Here is a 26,645-nt window from a genome sequence, read left to right as displayed (position 1 = left end):
ATTCCATTCTTTCTGTTGGTAACTATAATAGTAACAATTTTGCGCCGCCAAACTGTGCTTTGGTATTTAAGGTTGTGTGCGGTTTGTCTGGTCACTATCAGCTTGAACTAGTTGTGGTGTATAAATTTATGAAATGAAATTTCACGTCGTTGGAGAGAGTTTAATGAATTACTGCTATAATACAGCCCGCATCTCGTGGTTGTGCGGTAGCGTTCTCGCTTCCCACGCCCGGTTTCCCGGGTTCGATTCCCGGCGGGGTCAGGGATTTTCTCTACCTCGTGATGGCTGGGTGTTGTGTGCTGTCCTTAGGTTAGTTAGGTTTAAGTAGTTCTAAGTTCTAGGGGACTGATGACCATAGATGTTAAGTCCCATAGTGATCAGAGCCATTTTTTTTTTTTTTTTTTTTTTTTTTGCTATAATACAACTGCGGTTGTCACAGTATAGCGTTTAACATCTCTTCCTGCATTTGGCGCTACCCAGTGCTAGGCTGTTGGTTTTAGTATTTTAGTGAACTGTGTATTAATACTGGGTCCCTGTGTTCTAGAAGCCATTGTTGGTGTGCGCAGGCCCTCCTGCCTGTTGCTGTCACTTGACCCCAGACGCGCGGCCGATGTGAACGACAAACGTCGCTAATGTGCTAATTGCTGAGTAGACCTTTCAGGCTATCATAACATCATATTGCCGAATGTTTTCCATTGTAACTAATTCTCGTATTTATGAGATCTTGCCATTTCAGTTTTTTTTAAAAACCTAATAGCTTTTGCAAACTGCTATTTTTCATATTCACAAGGCTTGATAATTGACTAGTTAGCTCATATCTGTAGTTATGCTGAAGTTACATTTGCGTAAAGTGATTTTTTATGAGTTTAAAGTTGGGGCCATAAGGCTGTTTTTCTTTTAAAATTTGTTGAATTATTCTCATTGTTTTTATAGAATTGCATAATCGGTGTACATCACCGCAATTTTCAAATACCAACTAAACACTGTGTAAGTAGGCTGTTTACGTTTTTATGTTGGTAACGCCACGTAGCGCTCTATATCAAAATCACTGACTGTGCTGTGTGAAGTCTGTGGCTGGTTTGCATAGTAGGAATTTTTGCTATTGTAGAGTTGAGCAGTTGGATGTTAACAGCGCGTAGCTTTGCGCAGTTGGAGGTGAGCCGCCAGCAGTGGTGGATGTGGGGAGCGAGATGGCAGAATTTTGAAAGCGGACGATCTGGACGTGTGTCCATCAGAAAGAGTAAATTTGTAATACTGGATATCATGAACTAATATATATATATATATATATATATATATATATATATATATATATATATATAATGACTTTTGTATATTATTAAGGTAAATACATTGTTTGCTCTCTATCAAAATACTCCATTTGCTAACTATGCCTATCAGTAGTTAGTGCCTTCAGTAGTTAGAATATTTTATTTAGCTGGCAGTATTGGCATTCGCTGTATTGCAGTAGTTCGAGTAACGAAGATTTTTGTGAGGTAAGTGATTCATGAAAGGTATAGGTTGTTGTTAGTCAGGGCCATTATTTTGTAGGGATTACTGAAAGTCAGATTGCGTTGCGCTAAAAATATTGTGTGTCAGTTTAGTGTTGAGCAGAATAAGTAAAGAGAGAAATGTCTGAGTACGTTCAGTTCTGCTCAGGAGTTTATGATATCCAGTATTACAAATTTACTCTTTCTGATGGACACACGTCCAGATCGTCCGCTTTCAAAATTCTGCCATCTCTCTCCCCACATCCACCACTGCTAGCGGCTCACCTCCAACTGTGCAACGCTACGCGCAGTTCACATCCAACTACCCAACACTACAATAGCAAAAATTCCAACAATGCAAACCAGCCACAGACTTCACACAGCACAGTCAGTGATTTTCATATAGAGCGCTACGTGGCGTTACCAACATAAAAACCTAAACAGCCTACTTAAAACTGTGTTGTTACCAGTACTCTGTTTTAATTGATGTAGTGAAAATAAATTTTTTGTGTCCTCAAATGGGTTCAGCATTCTACTCTAGCAGCCCATGTGCCCTAATAACCAATCCACCACCTTACCAGTATTGGCTTTCGGACATTTAATAACAGGAATTTTTCTTATATTGCCGCGTGGGGTTAGCCGCGCGGTTTGGGGAGCTGCAGTCATAGACTGTGCGGCTGGTTCCGGCGGAGGTTCGAGTCCTTCCTTTTGGGCGTGTGTGTGTGTGTGTGTGTGTGTGTGTGTGTGTGTGTGTGTGTGTGTGTGTGTGTGTGTGTAGTGTGTGTTTGTCCTTAGGATAATTTAGGTTATAGGTTAAGTAGTGTGTAAGCTTAGGGACTGATGACCTTAGCAGTTAAGTCCCGTAAGATTTCACACACAACATTTTTTCTTATATTTTTGAGGAAAACTACCTCCTGTAGGAACATGTGGCTCATTTTTTTAAACGTACTGTTAAATACAAACTATTAAAAGACGTGCTAACTAGAACCTGTACACCCAAATACGGAGGATCTCTAATACCATCAGCATAAGAAAGAATACGTTCTTCGGACATACGAGGCTTCGGATGAACCACGGAAGGTTGACACATAATAAATTTTCTTGTGAACAAGATCAAAGTACGCCGGATCCCAGACTTAATCATGAAAAATGAGAATATGTGGAACAGAGATTTAGAACGGGATTTCTTCTGAAGGCAAAACTGAGGCTGTCTTACGTTACCAGGACAAAATTAGACCCAGGACATAAGCATCGTGGGCAGAACAGGGAAGAAGGTTTCAAAGAATGTGAACGAAATATTTAATAGAAATACTCATTTTTTTAAAATTAAACGACTATTAAATTGTCTAAAACTTATGGTATCCGCATCAGCTGTTGATAATTCCTAAATTACAGTATCGCGTAATATCCTGTAATAAATAAACTATTAACAGCTAATGCGGCTACCAGAAATTTAGGTAATTTTAATTTTTTCTTCAATTTTAAACATTTCCATTATGTATGTAAGCTTGTGGATCCCAAACTTTAAAATCACATATTGGAAGAATATTTGACTTGAACAAAAAAAAGTAAAGAAGCTTCTCCGAATTAACTTGGTTCTCAGATGCCCAAAATGGGAAGAATAATATTACAAGATATATTTATAGGAGAACCTGAGTCAACCGTATTACTCATTTAAAATTTTAACGTCATTCTTTGCATTTTGTAAAACACAATACTTTACTTTGTACGAACTCTGTCAATATAGCATAACTCCGTTAGTTTCTCCGTAACTTCACATTCAGTTTTTCTGATGATGGCGTAAGTAGTCGAAAACGAGTTGTGAGTACATAAATACGAGTAAAACTTGTAGAACGTCACGAGAGTGTTTCTTTTTCTCTCCTCAGTAAGTAGGAATAATTCTACGTATAGTGCCCACACGCCAGGTTAAATTGCTTTTCTTTCACTGTATCCATGAAGAAAGAACGTCTCTAGCGGTTCATTTATTTGGACCGTAACATCTACCCACTTTTACCAAGGAAGTTGCAAAAATTCTTTGTATATTTTACTGGGAAAGCAGGATCGCGCTAAAAAGAGATCTGCGCAGGAGCAATTAAAGCGAAGAAAAGGCGCACGAAACAGCGCCATCTCTGCAGAATGCCTCGGCAGCAGCTTACCTGGAAATGTTTCGGCAAGTTTATCAGCGGAGAGCCGGCCGCTACGTCTGGCCAGAAGAATGAGCTCTCCCAGCGGCGAGGCGGACGCAGATACGGCTGCAACATAAAAATTACACAGGCTCTAACCGGTGCCCTGGGACCACAGAAAAGCTTGAGATTGGCAGTAAAGCAGAATGCGCCGCTTCAGGCCGCCAAGACATAGCACTTAAAGCTCTTTTCAGGAACGCTACTGAGTCCGGCTATTTAAATATATATATAGTGAGTCATAAATGAGGAAAAATACACGGATGACTGCATGCAGCTTTGCACAAGTCTAGTACGGCTGTTATATTATTTTTTCCTCCGGAGGAAATTGTTCACTAAATAAAGAAGAAGTTAATCAAGTAACGGACCACTAAAGAAACTCAGGATAAGGATGTGTTATCCCCCTATAGACGGATCACGTAACACATTCAACGTCAGATTTTCATCAGCTAGCATTGGGAGTATAGGCGAACTGGATCTCGTCTAGTTGCAGAGTACGAGCGACTGTACAGCTACTTGTGAGACACACGTCGCTGACAATGACTGTATAGCACACGACTCAGATGTACGCTCTTCCTCAGTAAAAATAAAGAACAGAGGTCGTCCATGGCATTGCACGAGCGCCTAAAGCGATCAGCAGATATGGCTGCCACGTTTCCCTCACCGCCACGCCGTGCTGTCTGAGCATGCGGAGGTAAATGCGAATGCATCGCATTTAAATCACACTGAAGCGGCAAGGAAACAGGTACAAGCATGCATATTCAAACACACGGATATGTAAACCGGTAGAATACGGCGCCGCTGCCGGCAACGCCTATATAAGACAACTAGCGTCTGGCGTAGTTGTTAGGTCAGTTACTGCTGCTAGAGTGGCAGGTTACCAAGTTTTAAGAGGGTTGTAACGTGGCCGTGTAATCGGCGCACGAGCGGTGGGTCGCATCCTCGAGGTAGCGATGAAGTGGGAATTTTCCCGTACGACCATTTCACGAATGTACCGTGAATATCAAGAACCCGGTATAACATCAAATCCCCGACATGGCTGCGGTCGGGAAAGGATCCTGCAACAACGGGACAACGACGACTGAAGAGAATCGTTCAACGTGACAGAAGTGCAATGCTTCCGCAAATTGCTGCAGAATTCAATGCTGGGCCATCAACGTGTGTTAGCGTGGGAACCATTCAACGAAACATCATCGATATAGGCGTTTGGAGCCGAAAGCCCAGTCCTGTATCCATGATGACTGCACGACGCAAAGCTTTGCGCCTCGCCCGGGCCCGTTCAACACCGACTAGACTGTTGATGACTGGAAACATGTTGCCTGGTCGGTCGAGCCTCATTTCAAATTGCGTCAAGCGGCAGAATCCATGGACCCGGCATGTCAGTAGGGGATTGTTCAAGGTGACGGAGGCTCTGTAATGGTATGGGGCGTGTGCAGTTGGAGTGATATGCGACCTCTGATACGTCTAGATATGACTCTGACAGGTGACACGTACGTAAGCATCCTGTCTGATCACCTGCATCCATTGATGTCTGTTGTGCATTCCGACAGACTTTGGCAATTCCAGCAGGACAATTTGGTACCCAACACGTCCGGACTTGCCACAGAGTGGCTCCAAGATCATTCTTCTGGGTTTAAACACTTCCTCTTGCCACCAGACCCCCAAACACGGTCATTATTGAGCATATCTGGGATGCCTTGCAACGTGGTGTTCACAAGAGATCTCCACACCATTGTAGTCTTCCGGACTTGTGGACAGCCCAGCAGGATTCGTGGTGTTAGTTCCCTCCAACACTACTTCAAACTTTAGTGGAGACCATGTCACGTTCTGCTGTGGCACTTGTGCGGGCTCGAGTGGTCCCTACGCGATATTAGCCACGTGTACCAGATTTTTTTTTTTTTTTGGCTCTTCAGTATATAATGCAGACGCTGGCATATGACTTGGTTTTACAGTTCACATTTCTTAAAAGTAGCCGGCTGCGGTGGCCGAGCGGTTCTAGGCGCGCTTCAGTCCGGAACCGCGCGACTGCTACGGTCGCAGGTTCGAATTCTGCCTCGGGCATGGATGTGTGTGATGTCCTTAGGTTAGTTAGGTTTAAGTAGTTCTAAGTTCTAGGGGACTGATGACTTCAGATGTTAAGTCCCATAGTGCTCAGAGCCATTTGAACCATTTGAACCATTTTTCTCTTAAAAAATATAGACCAAAAACAAAACTTTTCAGTAATATTTATTTTTGGCGCGCTGAAGATACGTAATTTTTATCTGGAACCAAATGTCAGCATATGGACAGACGCAGAAAATTACACATTTTCGGCCTGAGGCTGCAACGCAGTCGTGACTTATTTAGTGTCATAATAGGAAAAACGTCTGTCACACATATGTTGGTCGAAATATTGTAGCGCTTTTGCAAGCTCTACTAGAGGTAAAGAATCTACACGTCCTGGTCAGTTTTAATGTCACATTGATTTGTCTTTCAGAGGGAATTATCGTACCTCTCATACCAATGAGTTACATCTGCACATGCACAGGGACGCTTTCAGCTGAAACTGCAAACGGTCCCAAAAACAGCTCGAAAACAGGTACAAGATCGGCAGTGTCCTCAAAACGTTTATGACACTATCCTTGCAGTTCTTTTAAGGCCACAATGAATTCTTTAAACTTTACATTTTCCTTAACGCCAGTGATCTTAGTTAACCGTACTGTAGGTCAGAGATGGCCCCTTCTACACTGCGATTTTTTTTTCTAAATGCATCCCTTTCGAATCAGAAATAAGTTGTTTCTCTCCTTGCAATGTCTTGTTGTGGGTACTGTGCAGTCAAGTCCACTTAAAACGCGATGTCTGTGTCGATTCCAAGTGTTCCCATTTTCGTTCCTGCACTCCACGTTTTCTTCAAAAATCCAACAATAGCACGTTTTAAACCGAAAAATCCTTCCAGGCACGTCCCTTGAATAAATTACTTTGCAGTAATATGTAGTCCCATACTGTTCGTTCCATCGAAAACTGTTGCAGGTGACAACGAAATAATGCGTGCGACGTCAGAAATTTTACCATCCGTACCTCCAATTTCTTCATGTCCTCCATGCCCACAAATGTAGCACACAGTGCTGCTTGATGCACGGAGCTAAGAATCACGAGGCAATATTTTGCTCTTTCATTGCCAACTAAATCTTTAAATTCTGACCGAGCGAGGTGGCGCAGTGGTTAGCACACTGGACTCGCATTCGGGAGGACGACGGTTCAATCCCGTCTCCGGCCATCCTGATTTAGGTTTTCCGTGATTTCCCTAAATCGTTTCAGGCAAATGCCGGGATGGTTCCTTTGAAAGGGCACGGCCGATTTCCTTCCCAATCCTTCCCTAACCCGAGCTTGCGCTCCGTCTCTAATGACCTCGTTGTCGACGGGACGTTAAACACTAACCACCACCACCACCTTTAAATTCTGTCTGCACGGCATTGTAATGCTGTTTCCTAGCGAATTTGCAGTACCCGTCGCCTAAGCGACTGCATAATATACTTTGAGAATTCTCGTCACTGTTTTCTGTCATTCCCATTTATTTTAAAGGCTTGTGCCGATAGACCAATGGTATGCCTCTTCTGTAAAGTCACTAAACCTGTGTTAGTCCTCTATATCGCGAACAAGTAGCGAAGGGTAAAAGTTTGGCATGCCGAAGTGGGTCCTGATATAAAAGTTGATGTACAAGCACGACAGTCAGCGAGATAAATTAAAACTGAGGGTTCCAGTGAATACGAATAAACAACGCCAAAATGTGCCTATCTGTGCTACTTGGTTTTACCTATCTTCAGTCTTACTGATCAGAAACATGCGTTACCTAATTCCTCTCTCGGTTGATTCATCTTAAAATGCCTTATTTAATATAGCCGAATCTGGAAGTGCTAATTTTTGTGGCGTTTTAGACAGAACCTGAAAATACATCGAATATTGAAGGAACAGACTTCTCAAGGCTCAAGGTGTGCATTTCTTACTTACAAGTTAGGCAAAACAGAAATGGACTAAACAATATTTCATGCGACTTTTAACATCGGGAGGGGAAGGGGCTGGGGAAAGGAGGGGGCGATGGGGATGGGCAATACTCGATGCTTGGATTAATGACGCAGTATGATTATGTATCTTCCAACTAAATTACGCAACGGACAATGCGATGCGGATTTAAGGAACTGTTGTAATAACCCTTGTATTGTCACGAATGTACCTGTATCATCAATTCAGTACACTTAATGAGCACCTAGTTGCACTGATCGTAATGGATTTTCGTGTGATTAGAGAAATAGGGTACTAATTAAAGATAAAGCAGAAGTTCTCTTTGCTGATTTAAGTTGAAACTTTTATTTTATCATTTTACAAACATATTCATTACTCTGTCTCGTTAAAAATACTCTCACTCATTCTCTGATACACTTTGTAATCACAAACACTATGGTTCAAATGGCTCTGAGCACTATGGGACTTAACATCTCAGGTCATCGGTCCCCTAGAACTTAGAACTACTTAAACCTAACTAACCTAAGGACATCACAGACATCCATACCCGAGGCAGGATTCGAACCTGCGACCGTAGCAGTCGCGCGGCTCCGGACTGAGCGCCTAGAACCGCTAGACCACCGCGGCCGGCCACAAACACTATCAAGTAAGTTACCAGTGCTAACGGTTAACCATAGTTGAAGAAACAAAATGAAATGGTGAACACACGGGGTCTCAAGTAGCATATTCTAGCTGCAACAAAGTCTTGCAACTACCAAGTATCGGAATCTGAACGCATGTCTAAACTCTCTGCCTGCATGAAGCTAATCTCAGGAACTACTACAGGGATTTTGATACGTTTTTCATTAACACACAGACTGATGCACAGGGAATATTTGCATTTGTAATCTATTAGCGCTACACCACGCCCGATCATACACACTTTGGGCTATGCTTACGAAGACAGGGCAGATAGCTATCGTCTTATTAGGGACACCGTGTTAACACTGATTAACACCGCCACTGATGTTAATAGTGGTCTCATTTCCACGAGGAAACGGTTCCATACATTTCTTCACGAATATCAGCTAAAATCACTGGATCATTATACCCCGTAGAGCTTCCACATATCCGGAATGATCATCTTACGTTTCACCAAAAATTCCAAGCACTGCCAGGCACTCTCTATAGTATTGAAATAGCTGTGACTGACGCCCGAACAACAGGGAACTGACATGTATCTAGAATATAAAATAGTGCATTGATAATGGCTAGGCACTAGCCGAAATCTGGGTTTGCCAAATAAAACCTACAAAAAATGACGACTGATTGCTGCGATCTATAATTTATAAATAATGTCACAGTCGCTGAGTGCCCCGACTTTCCTAATGGAAGGTAACGTGACATTATATAGGATTAAGGTCGACTGATTTAGCGGGAAACTTAACGTGTACCACAGTGTTCGGCAAAACGACTAATGTATGCGTGCAGTACTGTGAATTCGTTTGCTGTCATGTTGGAAGATGAGTGCGTCGACAGCCTATTCGTCATAGAAATGTCAAACTAAGGGTTGCAGTACGCCACCGAGAATGTTGAAATAATGTAATATTCTGGTTGATGCCCATGGTAAACTAACGAGTGGACACATTTTATGGCACGACAAACACGCCTCAAGAATCACAGAACGACTTGTGGACTAAAATAAGAACTCCATTCAGTGATGATTCAAACACCATCTTCAGTGGTCGCTGAAGTCTGTCATGCATCATACGAAAACAGGCAGAATCCTCGCCGGATGAACCACACTGCCTTGCCTCCAATCAACTACTGTCCATTTTCTTCGTTATTTGGCTTCTTGAAGCTACCCTTGGTGCCCGACTCCATACGTCAATTACATGTAGTTCTCTTTGCAAATTTAGACTGGAAACTAGAAGAGACACGCATACATTCATTAACAGCAAGCACTACCTGCTTGGTATAAAACCCGTTGTCACTGTGGAGGCGCAACAGTCGTCTCTGGTCCCTGTCATTGGCATTTTTTCACGAGCTCAACTGTTTCACCGTGTTACAGAGCTGTGATTGCAACTGAATTCCTTGTAAGAGTGTTGGCCAGTTCACGTTAATACACCAACAAATAATGTTGCTTCAGTCACGGTGTGATCATGGGCAAGTCTAAATACAGCAGCTCTTTACTGTCATTATGTGGCATCTGCATACTGAGTAATCTCGCTGTGCTGAGTCCATTGAACGTATTGCCACATACACATATCAACAAAAGTTTACCTCACCCCTTTATATCGAAATTCATGCACATACTCTTTCGAGATAGAAGATAGCTTAAGGAAAGGCAAAATTACATTTTTAGCATTTGTAGACCTGGAGAAAGCTTTTGACAATGTTGACTAGAATACTCTCCCCCAAATTCTATAGGTGTCAAGGTGTTAGGGGTGAAACACAGGGAGCGAAAAGCTGTTTACAATTTGCACAGAAAACAGATGGCAGTTATAAAAGTCGAGGGGCATGAAAGGGAGCTAGTAGTTGAAGAGAGAGAGAGAGAGAGAGAGAGAGAGAGAGAGAGAGAGAGAGACAGGGTTGCAGCCTATCTCCCATATTGTTCAATCTGTGTATTGAGCAAGAAGTAAAGGAAACAAAAGATGAATTTGAAGCTGTACTTGAAGTCCAGGGAAAAGAAATAAAAAATTTTAGGTTTGGCGATGACACTGTAATTCAGCCAGAGACTACAAAGGGCTTTGCAGAGCAGCTGAACGAAATGGGCGGTATCTTGGAAGGAGGATATGAGAAGAGCATCAGCAAAAGCAAAACAAGGATAACGGAATGTAGTCTAATCGAATCAGGTGAATCTGAGGGATCTAGATTAGGAAACGAGATATTTAAAGAAGTCGATTAGTCTTGGGCAGCAAAGTAACTGATGGTGGTCGAAGTAGAGGGGATGTAAAATTTAGATTGAGAATGGCAAGAGAAGGATTTCCGAAGAAAAGACATCTGTTAACATCGGGTATAGATTTAAGTGGCAGGAAGTCTTTTCTGAAAGTATTTGTATGGAGTGTAGCCATGAATGGAAGTAAAATGTTGGCGATAAACAGTTTAGACAGGTAGAGAACAGTAGCTTTTGAAATGTGGTGCTATAGAAGAACGGTAAAGATTACATGGGTACTATCACGTAACTAATGAGGAGATGGTGAATAGAATTCGGAAGAAAAGAAATTTGTGGCACAATCTGACTGGAAGAAAGCCTTGGGCCGGCTACAGTTATCGTGAGTGACGAGTCCCACTTCGACGTGAGCCCTGCTGAGCAGCGAATACGTGTCTGAAGAGACCGTCGCTCGTCATCCGGTCCGACTACCAGAAGTGATGGTCCAGGGGGCCATTTAATTTCATACCAGGAGCCCTTTGTCATTCACGGCACACTTACAGCACAGCCGTACGTCGACGACATTCCACACCCCGTTCTGTTTCCCTTCTGGGCTTACATTCAAGCAAGATAAAGGCACGCCCACACACTCTTGTGTTACTGCTTCCCAAACCATACCTCGGCCAGCATGGCCGCCTGGTATCTGCTCAGTTGAGAACGTGTGGACCATTTATGCGCAGGCTCCTCCAACCAGCTCTCAATTCTGACAATCTAGCGTGACAACTGGATAGAATCTGACATGGCATGCCTCAAGAGGACATCCACCAATTCCGTCAATCAACATCAAGCCGAATTACTGCTTGCATAAGAGCCAGAGATGGACCAACGCGTTATTGACTTGCTCAATTTGTGAATCTCTTTATTTTCAATAAATCATGCAGTTCTGTGAAATTCTATCATTTGTTTGTCTGTATATGTGCATCACATACACCGATTTCCGTCCTGTTCGGATAATGTATTCGTTGTGCGCAGTGGGAATATAATTCCTTTTTATTTAAGGAGCAGTATGTACAGAAATTAACTACCAATCACAGTCAGCATTTCGATGCGAATCTCAAAAATTCTATAGAAAATCGGACTGTCTTCAATTTTCTGAAACTAGAGCAAAGACCCGATGGACCACGTTTAGAGTGTACGTCTGTGGTGATCTGTTATTGTACTTCTTAAGTAGAAAAATTAATTTTATTGCTCCAATATTTCATTTCCTATCTAAATGTTCGGCTTAATTGTTTTTTTTTTACGTTATATGTCTCCATTATTTTGGTCTTGTTTGAGTTTGTTTTCAGTTCTATACACTTTGGACAAGTCGCGAAAGTGCGCGGCGTGGTTCTGGGCACATCCAAACGACAGCTCATTGGCCATGCCTCGTTCTGTCCCGTCTTCACCTCAGCCCATCTTTCTGTGTTGATTGCGTACAGCCGAATGCCACACAGCCTACTCATCACTTCAATGTTGTAACATACGCCAGATTTGGAGGGTCACGTGACCGCCTGGTGCCAGATACACACCAGTTACGGTACGACAGAGCTACCTGCATGCTCCTCGGATGAGGTGACTAACGTTTCGTCCGCGAGCTTACATAAAATGAAAATCTCACAAGGAGACAATAAAGCAGTCGGATTATAATTTCTTTTTATTTATGGGGCAGTATGTACAGAAATGAACTACCAATCACCGTAAGCATTTAGATGCAACTTTCAAAAATTCTGTAGAAAATCGGAGCGTCTTCAATTCACTGAAGCTAGAGCAAAGACCCGATGGACCGCGTTTTCCTGTGGTAGAATGCTCAATTGCGATGCGGGTGAACCTTCTATTCACAGCCAATTAAAAATTTTAAACAAAAGTGCATATTCGATGTTTTAATGAAGCACGAAATACATGAAAAAAATCGGTAATGCTGAAAAGCGGCAAGCCATTTCACATGTCCAATTTCATTTAAGATGAAAAGTACACAAGAATTAGAGAATAATGACAGAGTGAATGGAATAATAAGAGTGAATTGGATTACAGTGGCTGTACATACTGACTTCATACTAAGTACAGGTTGTTTCAAAAATGACCGGTATATTTGAAACTGCAATAAAAACTAAACGAGCAGCGATAGAAATACACCGTTTGTTGCAATATGCTTGGGACAACAGTGCATTTTTAGGCGGACAAACTTTCGAAATTACAGTAGTTACAATTTTCAACAACAGATGGCGCTGCAAGTGATGTGGAAGATATAGAAGACAACGCAGTCTGTGGGTGGGCCATTCTGTACGTCGTCTTTCTGCTGTAAGCGTGTGCTGTTCATAACGTGCAAGTGTGCTGTAGACAACATGGTTTATTCCTTAGAACAGAGGATTTTTCTGGTGATGGAATTCCACCGCCTAGAACACAGTGTTGTTGCAACAAGACGAAGTTTTCAACGGAGGTTTAATGTAACCAAAGGACCGAAAAGCGATACAATAAAGGATCTGTTTGAAAAATTTCAACGGACTGGGAACGTGACGGATGAACGTGCTGGAAAGGTAGGGCGACCGCGTACGGCAACCACAGAGGGCAACGCGCAGCTAGTGCAGCAGGTGATCCAACAGCGGCCTCGGGTTTCCGTTCGCCGTGTTGCAGCTGCGGTCCAAATGACGCCAACGTCCACGTATCGTCTCATGCGCCAGAGTTTACACCTCTATCCATACAAAATTCAAACGCGGCAACCCCTCAGCGCCGCTACCATTGCTGCACGAGAGACATTCACTAACGATATAGTGCACAGGATTGATGACGGCGATATGCATGTGGGCAGCATTTGGTTTACTGACGAAGCTTATTTTTACCTGGACGGCTTCGTCAATAAACAGAACTGGCGCATATGGGGAACCGAAAAGCCCCATGTTGCAGTCCCATCGTCCCTGCATCCTCAAAAAGTACTGGTCTGGGCCGCCATTTCTTCCAAAGGAATCATTGGCCCATTTTTCAGATCCGAAACGATTACTGCATCACGCTATCTGGACATTCTTCGTGAATTTGTGGCGGTACAAACTGCCTTAGACGACACTGCGAACACCTCGTGGTTTATGCAAGATGGTGCCCGGCCACATCGCACGGCCGACGTCTTTAATTTCCTGAATGAATATTTCGATGATCGTGTGATTGCTTTGGGCTATCCGAAACATACAGGAGGCGGCGTCGATTGGCCTCCCTATTCGCCAGACATGAACCCCTGTGACTTCTTTCTGTGGGGACACTTGAAAGACCAGCTGTACCGCCAGAATCCAGAAACAATTGAACAGCTGAAGCAGTACATCTCATCTGCATGTGAAGCCATTCCGCCAGACACGTTGTCAAAGGTTTCGGGTAATTTCATTCAGAGACTACGCCATATTATTGCTACGCATGGTGGATATGTGGAAAATATCGTACTATAGAGTTTCCCAGACCGCAGCGCCATCTGTTGTTGAAAATTGTAACTACTGTAATTTCGAAAGTTTGTCTGCCTGAAAATGTACTGTTGTCCCAAGCATATTGCAACAAACGGTGTATTTCTATCGCTGCTCGTTTAGTTTTTATTGCCGTTTCAAATATACCGGTCATTTTTGAAACACCCTGTACATGTAACATGATGCAGGTCTTCCTTGGTTTACCCTACACTTCCTGTGAATGCATGGGAATGGGAAGCACGATGGATCTGGGACAGACAAGGCAGTCATCATCGTAACGAAAAAAGCGGGCAGCCACTGGTGTTTACTGCACGATGGTTACCACGCTAGGCCAGCCATGGGGGGCGGGGGAAGGTGTGCGCCGTTATGACCCAGCCCTGCTCTGCAGCAAAACTGAGGACAGGGAGGGGACCTCGTCGGCAAGAGGCCGGAGCCGTCTCGTCTTCTGAAGAGCGCCTTCGGGGGACAACATTCTTATGCTCTCCTAAACAAACAAGGCTTGCAGCAAAATAAGAACCCAGCCTCGACTGGAGTTTTTACTTTCAGAGGACCTCTCAATTGCGGCTAGGTACTGGGTGCGAAAATGCCCGAGTGGCAAAATTATTTGTCATGTCTTGCAGATTTGCAGATGGAGCAGAAGTGTCAGCTTTTTTGAAGAAGAAGGGTGAATCTACGAGTCATCGGAGTTTTATTGTGGTGTGTTTTTCTTGCGGGGATATTTTTGCGCGAAGAAACCTCGTCATTGGCTGGCTCGTTATACTCTGCGACTGCATCCTGCATGCATCTTAGCAGACGTGTGGGGTCCAGGGTTCATGTCAACGGGAGTTCAACCCTCGCTCTGTGTCGCAGAGCCACACCCACGACAGCGGTGTTCTGCACACTTTATGCTGATTTATTACAGAGAGCATAATGGGCAACACCGGCATCTTAGGACCGCTCTTGGTCTGCATTTGGTAGTAGACGCAAGAGATTCTCCAGAATATCAGGGTAACAGTCACTGGATTTGTTTAGATAATAGCTCGTGAACAAATATGAGAATGTCAGTTGCGTCTACGGGACATATTTTCTTATTGATTCAAGTAATGCTGAAAACCAGCAAGTTCACGTGACAGACTTTCCACAGGGGATATTTGTGTAGTCAGTTGCTGTTCTTTCATAGTCACAACTATTTAATGTATCTTTTAATTGAATAAATTACTGTGTTAATCCAAAGCTTCTCCCTGTTAACACCTTCCATTCACTTCAAATTTATTATGTTGCAAAACGAACTGTGTCCGCGCTCGTGGTCCCGTGGTAGCGTTTTCGCTTCCCGAGCACGGGGTCCCGGGTTCGATTCCCGGCGGTGTCAGTGGATTTTCAACTGTTTCGAGATGACTGGGTGTTGTTGTGTCGTCTTCATCATCATCATTCATCCCCATTACGGTCGGAGGAAGGCAACGGCAAACCACCTCCATTAGGACCTTGCCTAGTACGGCGGTGCGTGTCTCCCGCATCGTTCCCCTACGCTCTGTCAAGAAGCATTGGACTTCATTTCCAATACTAACTATAGGATCCAAAAGCCATTGACGTAAGTTTTTCACGTTATCCATTCCAATGTGCACAATAAATACAGCTTGGTTCTTAAAGATGTAACTGGCTCTTAACTAACTCTTTAGGTAAGTGTAAACATTTTTACGTGCAAGGAGTTTGCTGGTATTTGCTGAATCATTGATTCGAGTCTCGTTTCAGTTATTATTTTCTTCGTTATCTTCCGTTTAGTTCCTTCAGCAAATATATGCTCATCAACACATAACTGGTTGTCATTTTTTTAAGAGAACATGTCTTTCTATTTCTAATTCTATGTATCACACAAGTAATCAGTTTTCATTGCTAATATAAAATACGATTATTTGTAACTATGTTAATAAACATTTTTTTAATTAAAAAACAACCTATTTGTTTCTTCTTTATGCTTTTTTGTGTTTCGTAGAAGTACTTATACGATATGTACATCTGTGTAAAAATTTTCATTGGCTGGGAATCAAACCCTAATCGCACACAGCGTAGCCCAACATTTTACCACACAAGCGTGGTGGCTGTGGAAAATCTGTTGGTAGCTTTAGTGAATTAAAGAGTCTTGTAAAACTTCAAATGCGGTTTTCTAGAGACTTTTAGAGAGTTGTATCGAAAGATTTGGGCGATTGGTATTTTAGTTCTGAATTTCACGTACCATAAAGATAAAAAAAATTAAATAACTGAGATTGTCGTGAGTTTAGTAATTAATAATTTCCTTTTAAAATTTTTTAGCTCTTATAATTACTTTTATTTCAGTATGTGTGTAGTTGAATTACAAACATGATATCACTCTCTTATTACACTGTTACAGTCTCACACACTGACGAAATGGCAGAAACTGTTCAAGGTGAGTCCAGGATATTATATGGGCAGAACTTACGTTGTGACTTTACGCACTGCACTGCAACTGCGGTCGTAGTCCTGTTATACACTATTTTTTCTTTTTTTCCTGCACTACGATTGTTCCATGCTCGCTCTCTGTCTCTCTCTCTCTCTCTCTCCCTCCCCGTGTTTGTGGGAGGGAGGGTGGGGGCGTGCGGTGTTTGTGTGCGTGGCCGCCGATGCCGCTCGTAAAAGCTGGCCATAACGTCGGCCGGTCGGACCGTATTAACCGGCCATAGCCGGCCGCGGCGCGTGATTCGGCGTCAGATAGCGCCCCCTCTTATTTCCGCTGCCGGTCGGACGAGCGGTCGCGGCTACGACGCACTGGGGGCGCAAAACAACGCAGCCGGCCCGCGATTGCTCGCGCCGACGTCTTGTTTACGACTCTCATCAGCGCTGCTCTGTTCTGTTCTGTTCTGTGCACTAAAACCGGCTACGCACTCGTGTGCCGTATTACTCAGGAACAAAAAATGAGCGACTTTTCCTCTATACATCCTGGTACGAAATACCACATACCTCTGCATGTAGGAAAATAAACTCCAAAAATATTTTCTTCCAAGCGTTTTCTAGTTTCACTTTTGTCAGTAGACTATGAGCCATACGATAACGTGTGATTCTGGTGGTATTTCCCCACGGACCTAAAATATATAGACGAAAATGTAGCGCCTATGTTGTAAAGTATGATGCGATGTTTCTTCGAACCTGCATCCATGTCCGAAGCAACAGGCACTGTGGCGACTACACCTGCAATGAAAGACATTAAATGTATTCGCATTTGCGAATATGAACCACCTCCAGCTGTATAATGGAACGATGAAAATGAAAATTTGTGCGAGACCGATTCTGGCACCCAGATTTCCTGCTTTACGTCAGCTTCGGCTATCCGTGCGCGACTCACGGACAGCCCATATTTCCATACTAGTATTGCGTCGTCCATGTGTCATATCTCGTGATGATGTTTGGTTTGTGAGGCACCCGTCCAAAGTCCCAACTGTCGCACAGTCCAATGTTTTCACAGTCTACTCTAGCCACTGCCACAAATGATAATGATGAAATGGTGATGAAATGCCTCTTTTGCAGCGTCTGCCACCGGAGTTGTTTACAAACCTCTGTGACGCTTCCGCGCTTATTAAATGAACCTATAACGAAATGCGCTGCAGTGGGAATATGCAGTTGTGGAAAAATCACTGTCTGAATAATCAGCACTCATTTGACGCCCTTCATTTACCAATACTGCATGAGCGTCATATCCTTCTTCATATTCTGAAAAATTTACGTAGCACTCTGAGTCACGTTGACACATCAGATCACGTTAAGAACATTGGCAATCGGTTTTTCTGTATCACATCTGCCCTCTACGAAAATCAAACAACTAAATTATTAATTTAGGTTGGTTGGTTTTGGGAAAGGAGACCAGACAGCGTGGTCATCGGTCTCATCGGATTAGGGAAGGTTGGGGAAGGAAGTCGGCCGTGCCCTTTCAGAGGAACCATCCCGGCATTTGCCTGGAGTGATTTAGGGAAATCACAATTATTAATTTAATCGGCAGAACTATTTTACATATTAGGATAATGAATAATAAATGGCTGTGGAATATGTAGAGGGTTGTATTCTTCCCTTGTCACTACGAAATCTTCGTTTGTGTCTTAAACCTATTCTGACGTCAAAAATCGATCCTCATTACACAATCAGAATTCATGAGATAGTTCTGAAACTCTTTATCTGACAATTACGACATATGGAAGTAGCATAACTATAGCTGTACGAATACAACATTTTCCTTTGGAACCTTATTATACGTACACTTCCTCACAATTGTCCCGTTTGGTAGCCAACAGAAACAGTGCTCTATACAAAAGATAACGTGCTCTCGAAGCTATTAAAAACGAAATATTGTCTTTAAATGTGTCCACACTATTATTATTAATATTTTAAAAAAACAAACGATAGCTAGCTTTCCAGTTGTTACATTTCCCAAGTATGGATCAGCCCATTCTTTCTAAGCGGCTCTGCGTAAACGTCAGCTCCGTCCACAGGTCGTGGTGTCCCCTTGTTGCCATCCGCTGACACATCGATCACGCCAGAAGGCTACAGTATTCATGCGAACACATTGGACATTCGTACATACTTTCCAATCACTAAAGAAAGTAATGCCTCCACATTTCCATTGCCTGCGGCAAAAGGGAGATTTTATCCATTGTGGTTGGTGGTGATGCCTTGACTGAGCTAACATTATTAATGTTCAAATGCCTCTAAGCACTATGGGACTTAACATCTGAGGTCATCGCTCCCCTATACTTAGAACTACTTAAAGCTAACTAACCTACGGACATCATACACATTCATGCCCGGGCCGGATTCGAACCTGCGACCGTAGCAGCAGCGCGGTTCCGGACTGAAGTGCCTCGAACCGCTCGGCCACAGCGGCCGGCAACGTTATTAATGTAGCGAAAACCATTCGTCTTCAATCAAACGGTAATAAGAGTTTTATATGTTGCGGCCTCGTATTCGATATGTGCCCGGGGACACAATTTCGAGTACAAAATTCTTTGGTACTGATTTAGGAATAGGTGATGGACGATACATATGGGTAACAATTAAGCCACAGAGTGAAACATCAGAAACTTCGTCAACGAAAGAGAAGACATGATTGACATTGAAAGAGAACTCTTTGGACAAATAGGCTTGCAGAACGGAGGAAAATTAACAACAGAGGCGATGGGGACTTAAGTAATCATTTTAATCATTAGTACTAAAACAAAAATCAAATTACTGAAATGAAAAGAATCTAGAAGACAATAGCAACAATAAATGAAAAGTACCAGTTTGCTTTTGTTCTACAAAAGCAAACTGGTGCTTTTCATTTATTATAATGTTGTTCTACCAAGAACCGACGGAAGACTCTGTTAATATAATAGCAACAATGTTTGAAATACAAAAATGTATTCTTAGGAAAATAGTTAAAGATAGTCTTATAAAACAAGAATCACACACAGAAAATCTTTATAAGGGGTTTGCTTCGCTTCATTTTAGCTTACAGGTGCGAGAATATCTAATGAAATCAACAGAAAGATCACTTAAACACTAGGACACTAGACCCCAGTGTGTTTCATTGTGAGCACTAGGAAACATTTATAACGGAAGTGAAACGAAGCAAAACTGCACTCAAAATTAGACATGTTATGAATACGAGGAGGGGATACAGAATACATTACAGTTGAAGGAATACAGAATTTACTAACTAAAAATTTAAAATCATTTTCCAGGAGAATGCCAGAAATTTTAGTGAGAAGATAATCGAAATAATAATAAGTTCAAACAAAGCATAACGGAAACTATAGTCACAGTAAGCTATACATGATCGACGCCAATGAAAGTATTAAGTGGAAATTGTAATAAGTATTTGTAGCCCCGTCATAAGTCGCATTGATAAGTATACTTCGTAAGTGGAATTATTTACGTGAAATGTAAGACAAGTTGAGGACATACTTTTCACCTGCAGCGTGCTGCAAGTTCGTAATTAAGTGGAAACCTACAACACGTTGGAGATGCAATACGTTCTGTGCACTTGCTGCCTATTTTAAATCTTGACGAGAGACACATTCTCAAACTCACACAGGCAGTTATATAGGAAATCAGACTTTTAAAACCTTTGCCCCTTCGATGAATCTGTTTTTTATGTATCAAAATTTCAGTCCATTCTTATATCTATTACACCAGAGTGTTATCGCACAATGTTGTCAATGAAACACTTCTTGTCTTCTTCCGTTTCCGTTGGCCGCAGCTTGTGTGCTAGCAAGAAACCCGAGACGTCGATAACCCTGACAGTAGAGTTCGTGTGTCCCCTGACCTCACCACTATCCGGTTGATTATTGGTGGCGTCCCTCGCCCTCTAGCTTCCTCGAACGGTACATCTTTGGGCTGACATGGAATCTTCCTCTCCAGTAGTTTTAAAGCAACTATATTAGCTTTATACTATACTCTTAATGTTACAGGTACCTCCTGGATATGTTCGCTGGGAGTAGGAAAGAGGTTGAAGATCTAAATTTCATTTACGAGCAATACAATTAAGTGGCTTCATATTGCGAAAGAATATTGTGTACAGTGCTAATGATAATTATGTACAAACCAGAACCTTAACACTGACAGTTGTAACACTCCGATTTTATGTATCCCGCTCGATCGGAAATCTGATAGCAGCCCAAATAATAATTAATTAATGTGACCGTGTACCTAATGGGGCTGGCAATGGGATTTGACTGCTACGGAGTTGTTACATTCCATTTTGTCCTTCCAAAATGCTGTAATAATGAAATGTCTGGTGGCAAGAAGAACAACAACACAGCTTCACTAATCAAGACCTATATTCGTCTCAAAAACACGAGAAAAAGGAGACAGCCACTGCCTTCGTCATACATATTTAATTGCGGCTAATCTCAGCACAGGCTTCTTCGTTGTTCAAAATCGTCACACGCAAATTCAATCACTGTAATCCAACACTGCAATCCAACACTGCAATCCAAATGATGCCGGCGCGGTAGACGCGAAACCAAATAAATATCGTCACAAAAATATCACTGATCACTCTCGTAATTAAACTTCTTCATTTTCCCGTATTATTCTAACACAAAGGGGTTAAACCGCGGCGATGGCCACTCCCTTTGTCGGTCAGCCTTGTAATATCGCAACCGGCCTCCGCACGGCTCGGCTCGCAACCAGGGAACTCACTCAACTCTACACTCGCTCACGCAACCCGACACTATCGATTGTTTGCCCTGTCGACCTGTGCCGAGTGCAAACTTATAGTAAGGGCCTACGGACCCCTTACACAGTCTCGATGAAGATATCCTTCAATGGAACAGAAAGAGTTCTCCAAAAGAGAGTTAAGTGGATGATCATCACGAACAGTCTCCTTGTTCGTCACATGTATACTACGAGGATTGCCCAGAAAGTAGTGCACCACGCTTTTTTTACCTTCAGCAATTGTTTATTGAATATAATGAGAATTACAAACACGAAATAATGATGTTATCCATCCCGTTCTGTGGCCTTCCTCCAGCGCGAAGCAAGAGCGTGTTTGCCCTTCGGTACCAATCCTTCTGCTGCTGGCGGAGCCAGTGCTTCACTGTGTGAATCACCTCCTCATCATCCTCAAAAATATTTCCACGAAAGGCATCCTTTAAAGGCACGAACAAGTGGGTGCTAGGGGTCTAGGTCAGGTGTGACGGCCGAGGATGGTCTCTCCAACCGCTGCAAAAGTGGAGCTCCGCCGTACTACCTTCTGACGACCTCACCCTTCGTACTCAGCGACCAACTGTACTTGTGTCGAGAGCAGTCCGCCCCGATAGCTGAATGGATAGTCTGCTTTCCGCAGCGCTGCGGCTAAGACGTCTTGTTTACGTCCCGTCCGCGCGGTCGCGAGTGCCCGTAGTTGTTTACTACTTCGTCGTCGCTAGTTTAGAGTCCATCACTACCGACGCAACATGGCACATCCATAAGACAAACCACCATCAAGATCAGTTTTCAACCCGATCATGCACGACCGCGACCTTTTGAAGTGGAACGTTTTCTACGTGTCGACGTTAAAATTCAACCGCGGGACATAATTGGTATCCATCTCTCTATCACAAGCAGTGTTGTCTACGTCAAGTTAGTAAGTGACGAGGTGTGTGAGAGAATCGTGCGCGCACATGCGAACGATCTCAAATTCATACATTCTGATGGCCATATTGGGTCGGTCTCTATCGATCACGCAGGGCTTGGCCTCCGTACGATACACGTCTTCGAACTCCCTTTCGAAGTACCACCGGACGTAGTCACCGCGGCTTTCCAGCCTTGCGTCAGAGTGGTCAGCCACATGGCCAAAAAATGGACCACCTTTACACCGCACCCGGTTCTTAACGAGGTACGACAGATCAAAATTGAACTGACTAAACATGTACCATCGGCAGATGTAGGGCGATCATTATGTATGACGGTCAGCCACGCACTTCTATGGTTGTGGCCAAGAGGGGCACGTCCGGTCGGATTGTCTCCGACGACGGCTTACTCAAATCTCGACAGGTGAATCTATGCAGCCTTCCACGGTGATGACCCTTCCTTTCAATTATGCCGAGGTTGCACGGACCACGGTGGTACGATAGCCGCCCCCGATAGCGATACCATGATGGATTCTGCAGTTTTGGATTCGGCCTCTACAACGGCGCCCCCACCTGAAGATAATCACCGACCGACCTTCCTAGAAAGCATGGATGCCAGGACAACCCACGGGTTGTGCCGACAGCCAGACACCGGAGCAGCTGAAGAAATCCACCCACATTCGGATACTGAAACACACGCCCGTAAACAGCGTTCGCCGCGGAAAAACATGAGACGGTGGCGTGCTCCATCGGACGAGTACAAGAGACGGTGGCGTGCTCCATCGGACGAGTGTTTGCAGCGCTCGTCTGACATGGACTGTGGACACTCCAACGACAGTACCGGCGGTACAGAGGCTGCAGTAACATCCCACCCAACACGTCGCCATGGTGACGGCTTCAGTCCGACACCACAGAACAGCAGGATCACAAGCAGACAGCCGCTGCCGATTCCTAGCCAGTAGAGCCGATGGAGTCAGCGCCGAGTGCCGCAGCAGCCACAAACAGCAACCAACAGACGATGGTATTTCACGGCGACTGGGCGGACGAAATTGAGGAAACCTCCTTGCCCATCGTGTCAGACTACACGCGGGGGAATTTAACTCACAAGTGTTGATCCTTTCCCGCCATCAGAAACAGTGACGAGACAGCGTTACAAGGGTATTAACGGCCAACACGGGTGGTATGGATAGACCTCAAACTTATCGCGTTGCGACTATAAACATCAACACTATACGGACGCGCGCTGAGGTATCCTTGCTTCAGGATATATTGAATTCTACTTCCATCGATATAGCCCTTATCCAGGAAGTGTACGTCGACGACGTCCCAGGCATGTACGGTTACGATGCTTGCGTCTCTCCAGCTTCCCCCATAGGCAGCGATGTCGCTGTACGTTTTCGGGAAGGGATAGTGGCGGACGATATCCTCTTTCTGCCGGGGGCAAGAGGAGTGGCACTCACAGTACTAGGTGTCCGCCTTATCAATATCTATGCACCTTCTGGGACGCACAAACGTGGCAAACGTTCATGATTCTTTGCGGAAGAAGTCGCCCCACTCTTCCAAGGCCCTCAAGACCATCTGGTGTTTGGAGGGGACTACAATTGCGTACTGGCACCCAGACACCAACTCCCACGACTTAATCCGTGCTGGGAAATCGAGACGCTAATTCTAGACCTGCAGATGGTGAACACTTGGGAACATCTTCACGGCCACCAACCGGGATTCACACACTCCACAAGTCACTCTTCCACTCGCATTGACGGGATTTATGTCTAACGCTCTCTTGCCGCAGAAACACAGGATGCAGAACTGTTGCCTGCAGCTTTCTCGGACCACTCAGCTTACATTTGTGCCGTCACCCTGCGGCGGCAACAAGTGTGGAGAAGCCGCAGCCCGTCGTCGCTCACCTGTCGTACCCGGATTGCCGCCAAGCCGTTGAGGATACGTGGTATTCGTGTGAAAATCGCCTCCGTGCATGTCCCACAACGATCTGTTGGTGGTTGGACTGCGCCAAACCGGCACTGACACGAACGTTGATAACCTACGGTCATGACCACGCTGCCTGGCGTAGACATACACTCGACTTTTACTTCAGGGTACTGCGCGACTGCGATGCTATGGCGCCGTCTCCGGAACGACAAACGGCGGTCCACGGTGCCAAGGCTCAGATCATCGCTAATATGCGTTGCCACCTAGAGGGAGTGATCATCTGCTCGAGGACGCAGGATCGGATACCGAGCGAACGCCCGTCGATGTTCCACGTACTTCGTAAACGTAAACGACACCAACGAGCCCTGATACGCTTCGTCGACACGGAGGACGGTCGTCACCTCACCACGCAGCAAGATTTAAGCACAGCGTTCGATGATCATTATTCCCAGCTCTATTCCGCTCAGACCCCTGACCCGACGGCACTGGAGAACGTGTCTCAGACGATTTACGGCACCGTCACCCCGGAATGGAAGCGGCCTTGATGGGAGAAATTACGGAAGAAGAAGTGATCGACGCCATTAGAACAGGAGCTGTCAACAAGTCGCCGGGTCCTGACCTCCCCTTGGAATTTCACCAGACTTTTCAATATCTTTCGTGGGCCGGACTACAAATAACCACAGGCCACATCCGTGCTTTAAGTGAACACACACACGAGATGCATTTTGGTCAAATTTTCATCAGTAAACCTATCGGCCCAGTAGTGTAGCACCGTTAATGTACAAGACAGAACCAAGCAATACTGAATGCAAGCTTGAAAGTGGAGAGTAAAATGGGTACAAATGTTGTCAACAGCAGCTACAGTGAGTGAATGGAAACAAGATACACAGCGCATACAGGCAACGGTAAAATCGAATTGTGCACTGCTGCGCACTACTTTCAGAGCAACACAGAAAGAAGGCTAAGTACTACAAGTAACAACTCTGGAAACAACCACTGGCGACAGTACTGAGGAGGTATCCCTGAACAACCTCTGGAAGTTTGTCTTTCTTTGACTGCACGCTTAATGGTGTGCAAATTTTACCAGCCATTTGATCATTACAAGCAGCTTGACATTTGACTGGCACTCAGTTAAGCAAACTAGGTGTGGGTGTGTGTGTGTGTGGGGGGGGGGGGGGGGGAGGGGTGTTCTCTTTCTTGTAAAAGTGAACATCAGTTACGAGGCTTTCTTCGTAGCACCATCATGTCGAACGACGTGCAGCGAACTTGATGGAAGAGTTTATTAGATCATATGTAAATTTCGAGTACATTAAATTGAAAGCTAATCCCCGTGAGGCAAACCGCATACAATCAAAACAAAATACATAGAACACTCCTTCAGTTTAAAGTGTCTTTGTAATTAAAGGTATCAGTCAGAATCAACTTTACAGGAGGGATAGTTGTTAACATGCAGCAGTTACAGATGGTGTTTATAAGGTAGAACACTTACTGTAACAGAATTGCATAGGTTCGTATTCCAGATCTTTGGAACTTGTTCCAATCTCGATTAATCCCAATACTCCTGACAGTCTTTCGTGGACATTAAAGCGTCTCTCAGGATTCTGGTATACGTATCACTCTAAGGTTTTGCTGGGATCAGAAGGTTCAAATGCGATTCGTACATTATCCTGCAATAAATTGGGGCAACGTGTGGATATGTGTATCAGTTTGGTGACTTAGTGTGTGGATAAGTTTTGCATTTCATTTTCCTGTCTTCACACCACATATCATGATTTATCTTTCTTTGTTTTCTTATACTGCAGTGGCAAAGCTAGCGCATCACTGTCGTCCAAGTTCGACATATTTGAAACAAAACTGATGTTTGAGCTTTGTGGGTGTAAGCGTATTTCTGATTGCTTGTGCAAAATGTTTCATCATACATTCTTGCCCATACTACAGTTATGCCTGCAGCCAGCTTTTAAATTACAAGCAGCACTCTGATAATGTCGTAATAAAAGCGTTGTTCATTTAACTTTCTTTATACTAATATTCGGATATAAATAAAAATAATTTCAGGCGCACGAACTGTAATTTAAATTTCCGTTAATTTGTTGATAATAAGTAAATATTTTAACAAGTATTAACAGAGTTAAAAAAACAGGAATTAGAAGAACTAATTACGCAATTTGCATATCAGTAAATATCAAGTGTTGTTTACATTTCAGAGGAGATGAACCGTACATTAACAGGACTGAAAGAAATAAATTCGAAATAAAGAAATGTGAGAAAATTCACATGTCTACGTTTATACGAATCCCACAAACAGACAGCAGTGGTCTGCGCGAAATACATTTCTTTTTCTACTCTCACTGTCGGAAGAGTGCAGTTAATACTTATCATAGATTCACCACTAAATTTTATTTCGTGGATCTGGAATGGTTTTATATAGCAGCCACATGCACCAGTGGTTTTTCCAGAAATACGCTTTTATATTTTATACATTTCCAGTTGGAATACCGCATTCAATATTTACCGAAGATTTACTGCTAAATACTGCTTTGTCAGTCTGGTATGGTACTATGAAGTAAATAATACAAATTTCATTGATGTAATGTGTGATTTTAGCTTACCAGTTGCTGATATCGTTTCTGTCACTCATGGAT

The 26,645-nt window shown here is 43.6% G+C and overlaps 1 protein-coding gene across 3 annotated transcripts in view; it reads right to left on the bottom strand.

Annotated features, from left to right (window-relative positions):
* Positions 1 to 26,645, bottom strand: part of LOC126203811 (TWiK family of potassium channels protein 18) — a 1,380,696-nt gene that overhangs the window by 689,110 nt on the left and 664,941 nt on the right. For all 3 annotated transcript variants that reach the window (XM_049938180.1, XM_049938179.1, XM_049938178.1), the window contains one exon: positions 3,647 to 3,742. The gene's annotated coding sequence lies outside the window, so the exon portion shown is untranslated. The remainder of the gene's footprint in view (positions 1 to 3,646; positions 3,743 to 26,645) is intronic.

Source organism: Schistocerca nitens, chromosome 9, assembly GCF_023898315.1.
Source record: "Schistocerca nitens isolate TAMUIC-IGC-003100 chromosome 9, iqSchNite1.1, whole genome shotgun sequence".
Taxonomy (NCBI): Eukaryota; Metazoa; Arthropoda; class Insecta; order Orthoptera; family Acrididae; genus Schistocerca; species Schistocerca nitens.
Note: the sequence above shows the minus strand (reverse complement) of the source record. Positions and strands in the feature narration are given on the sequence as shown.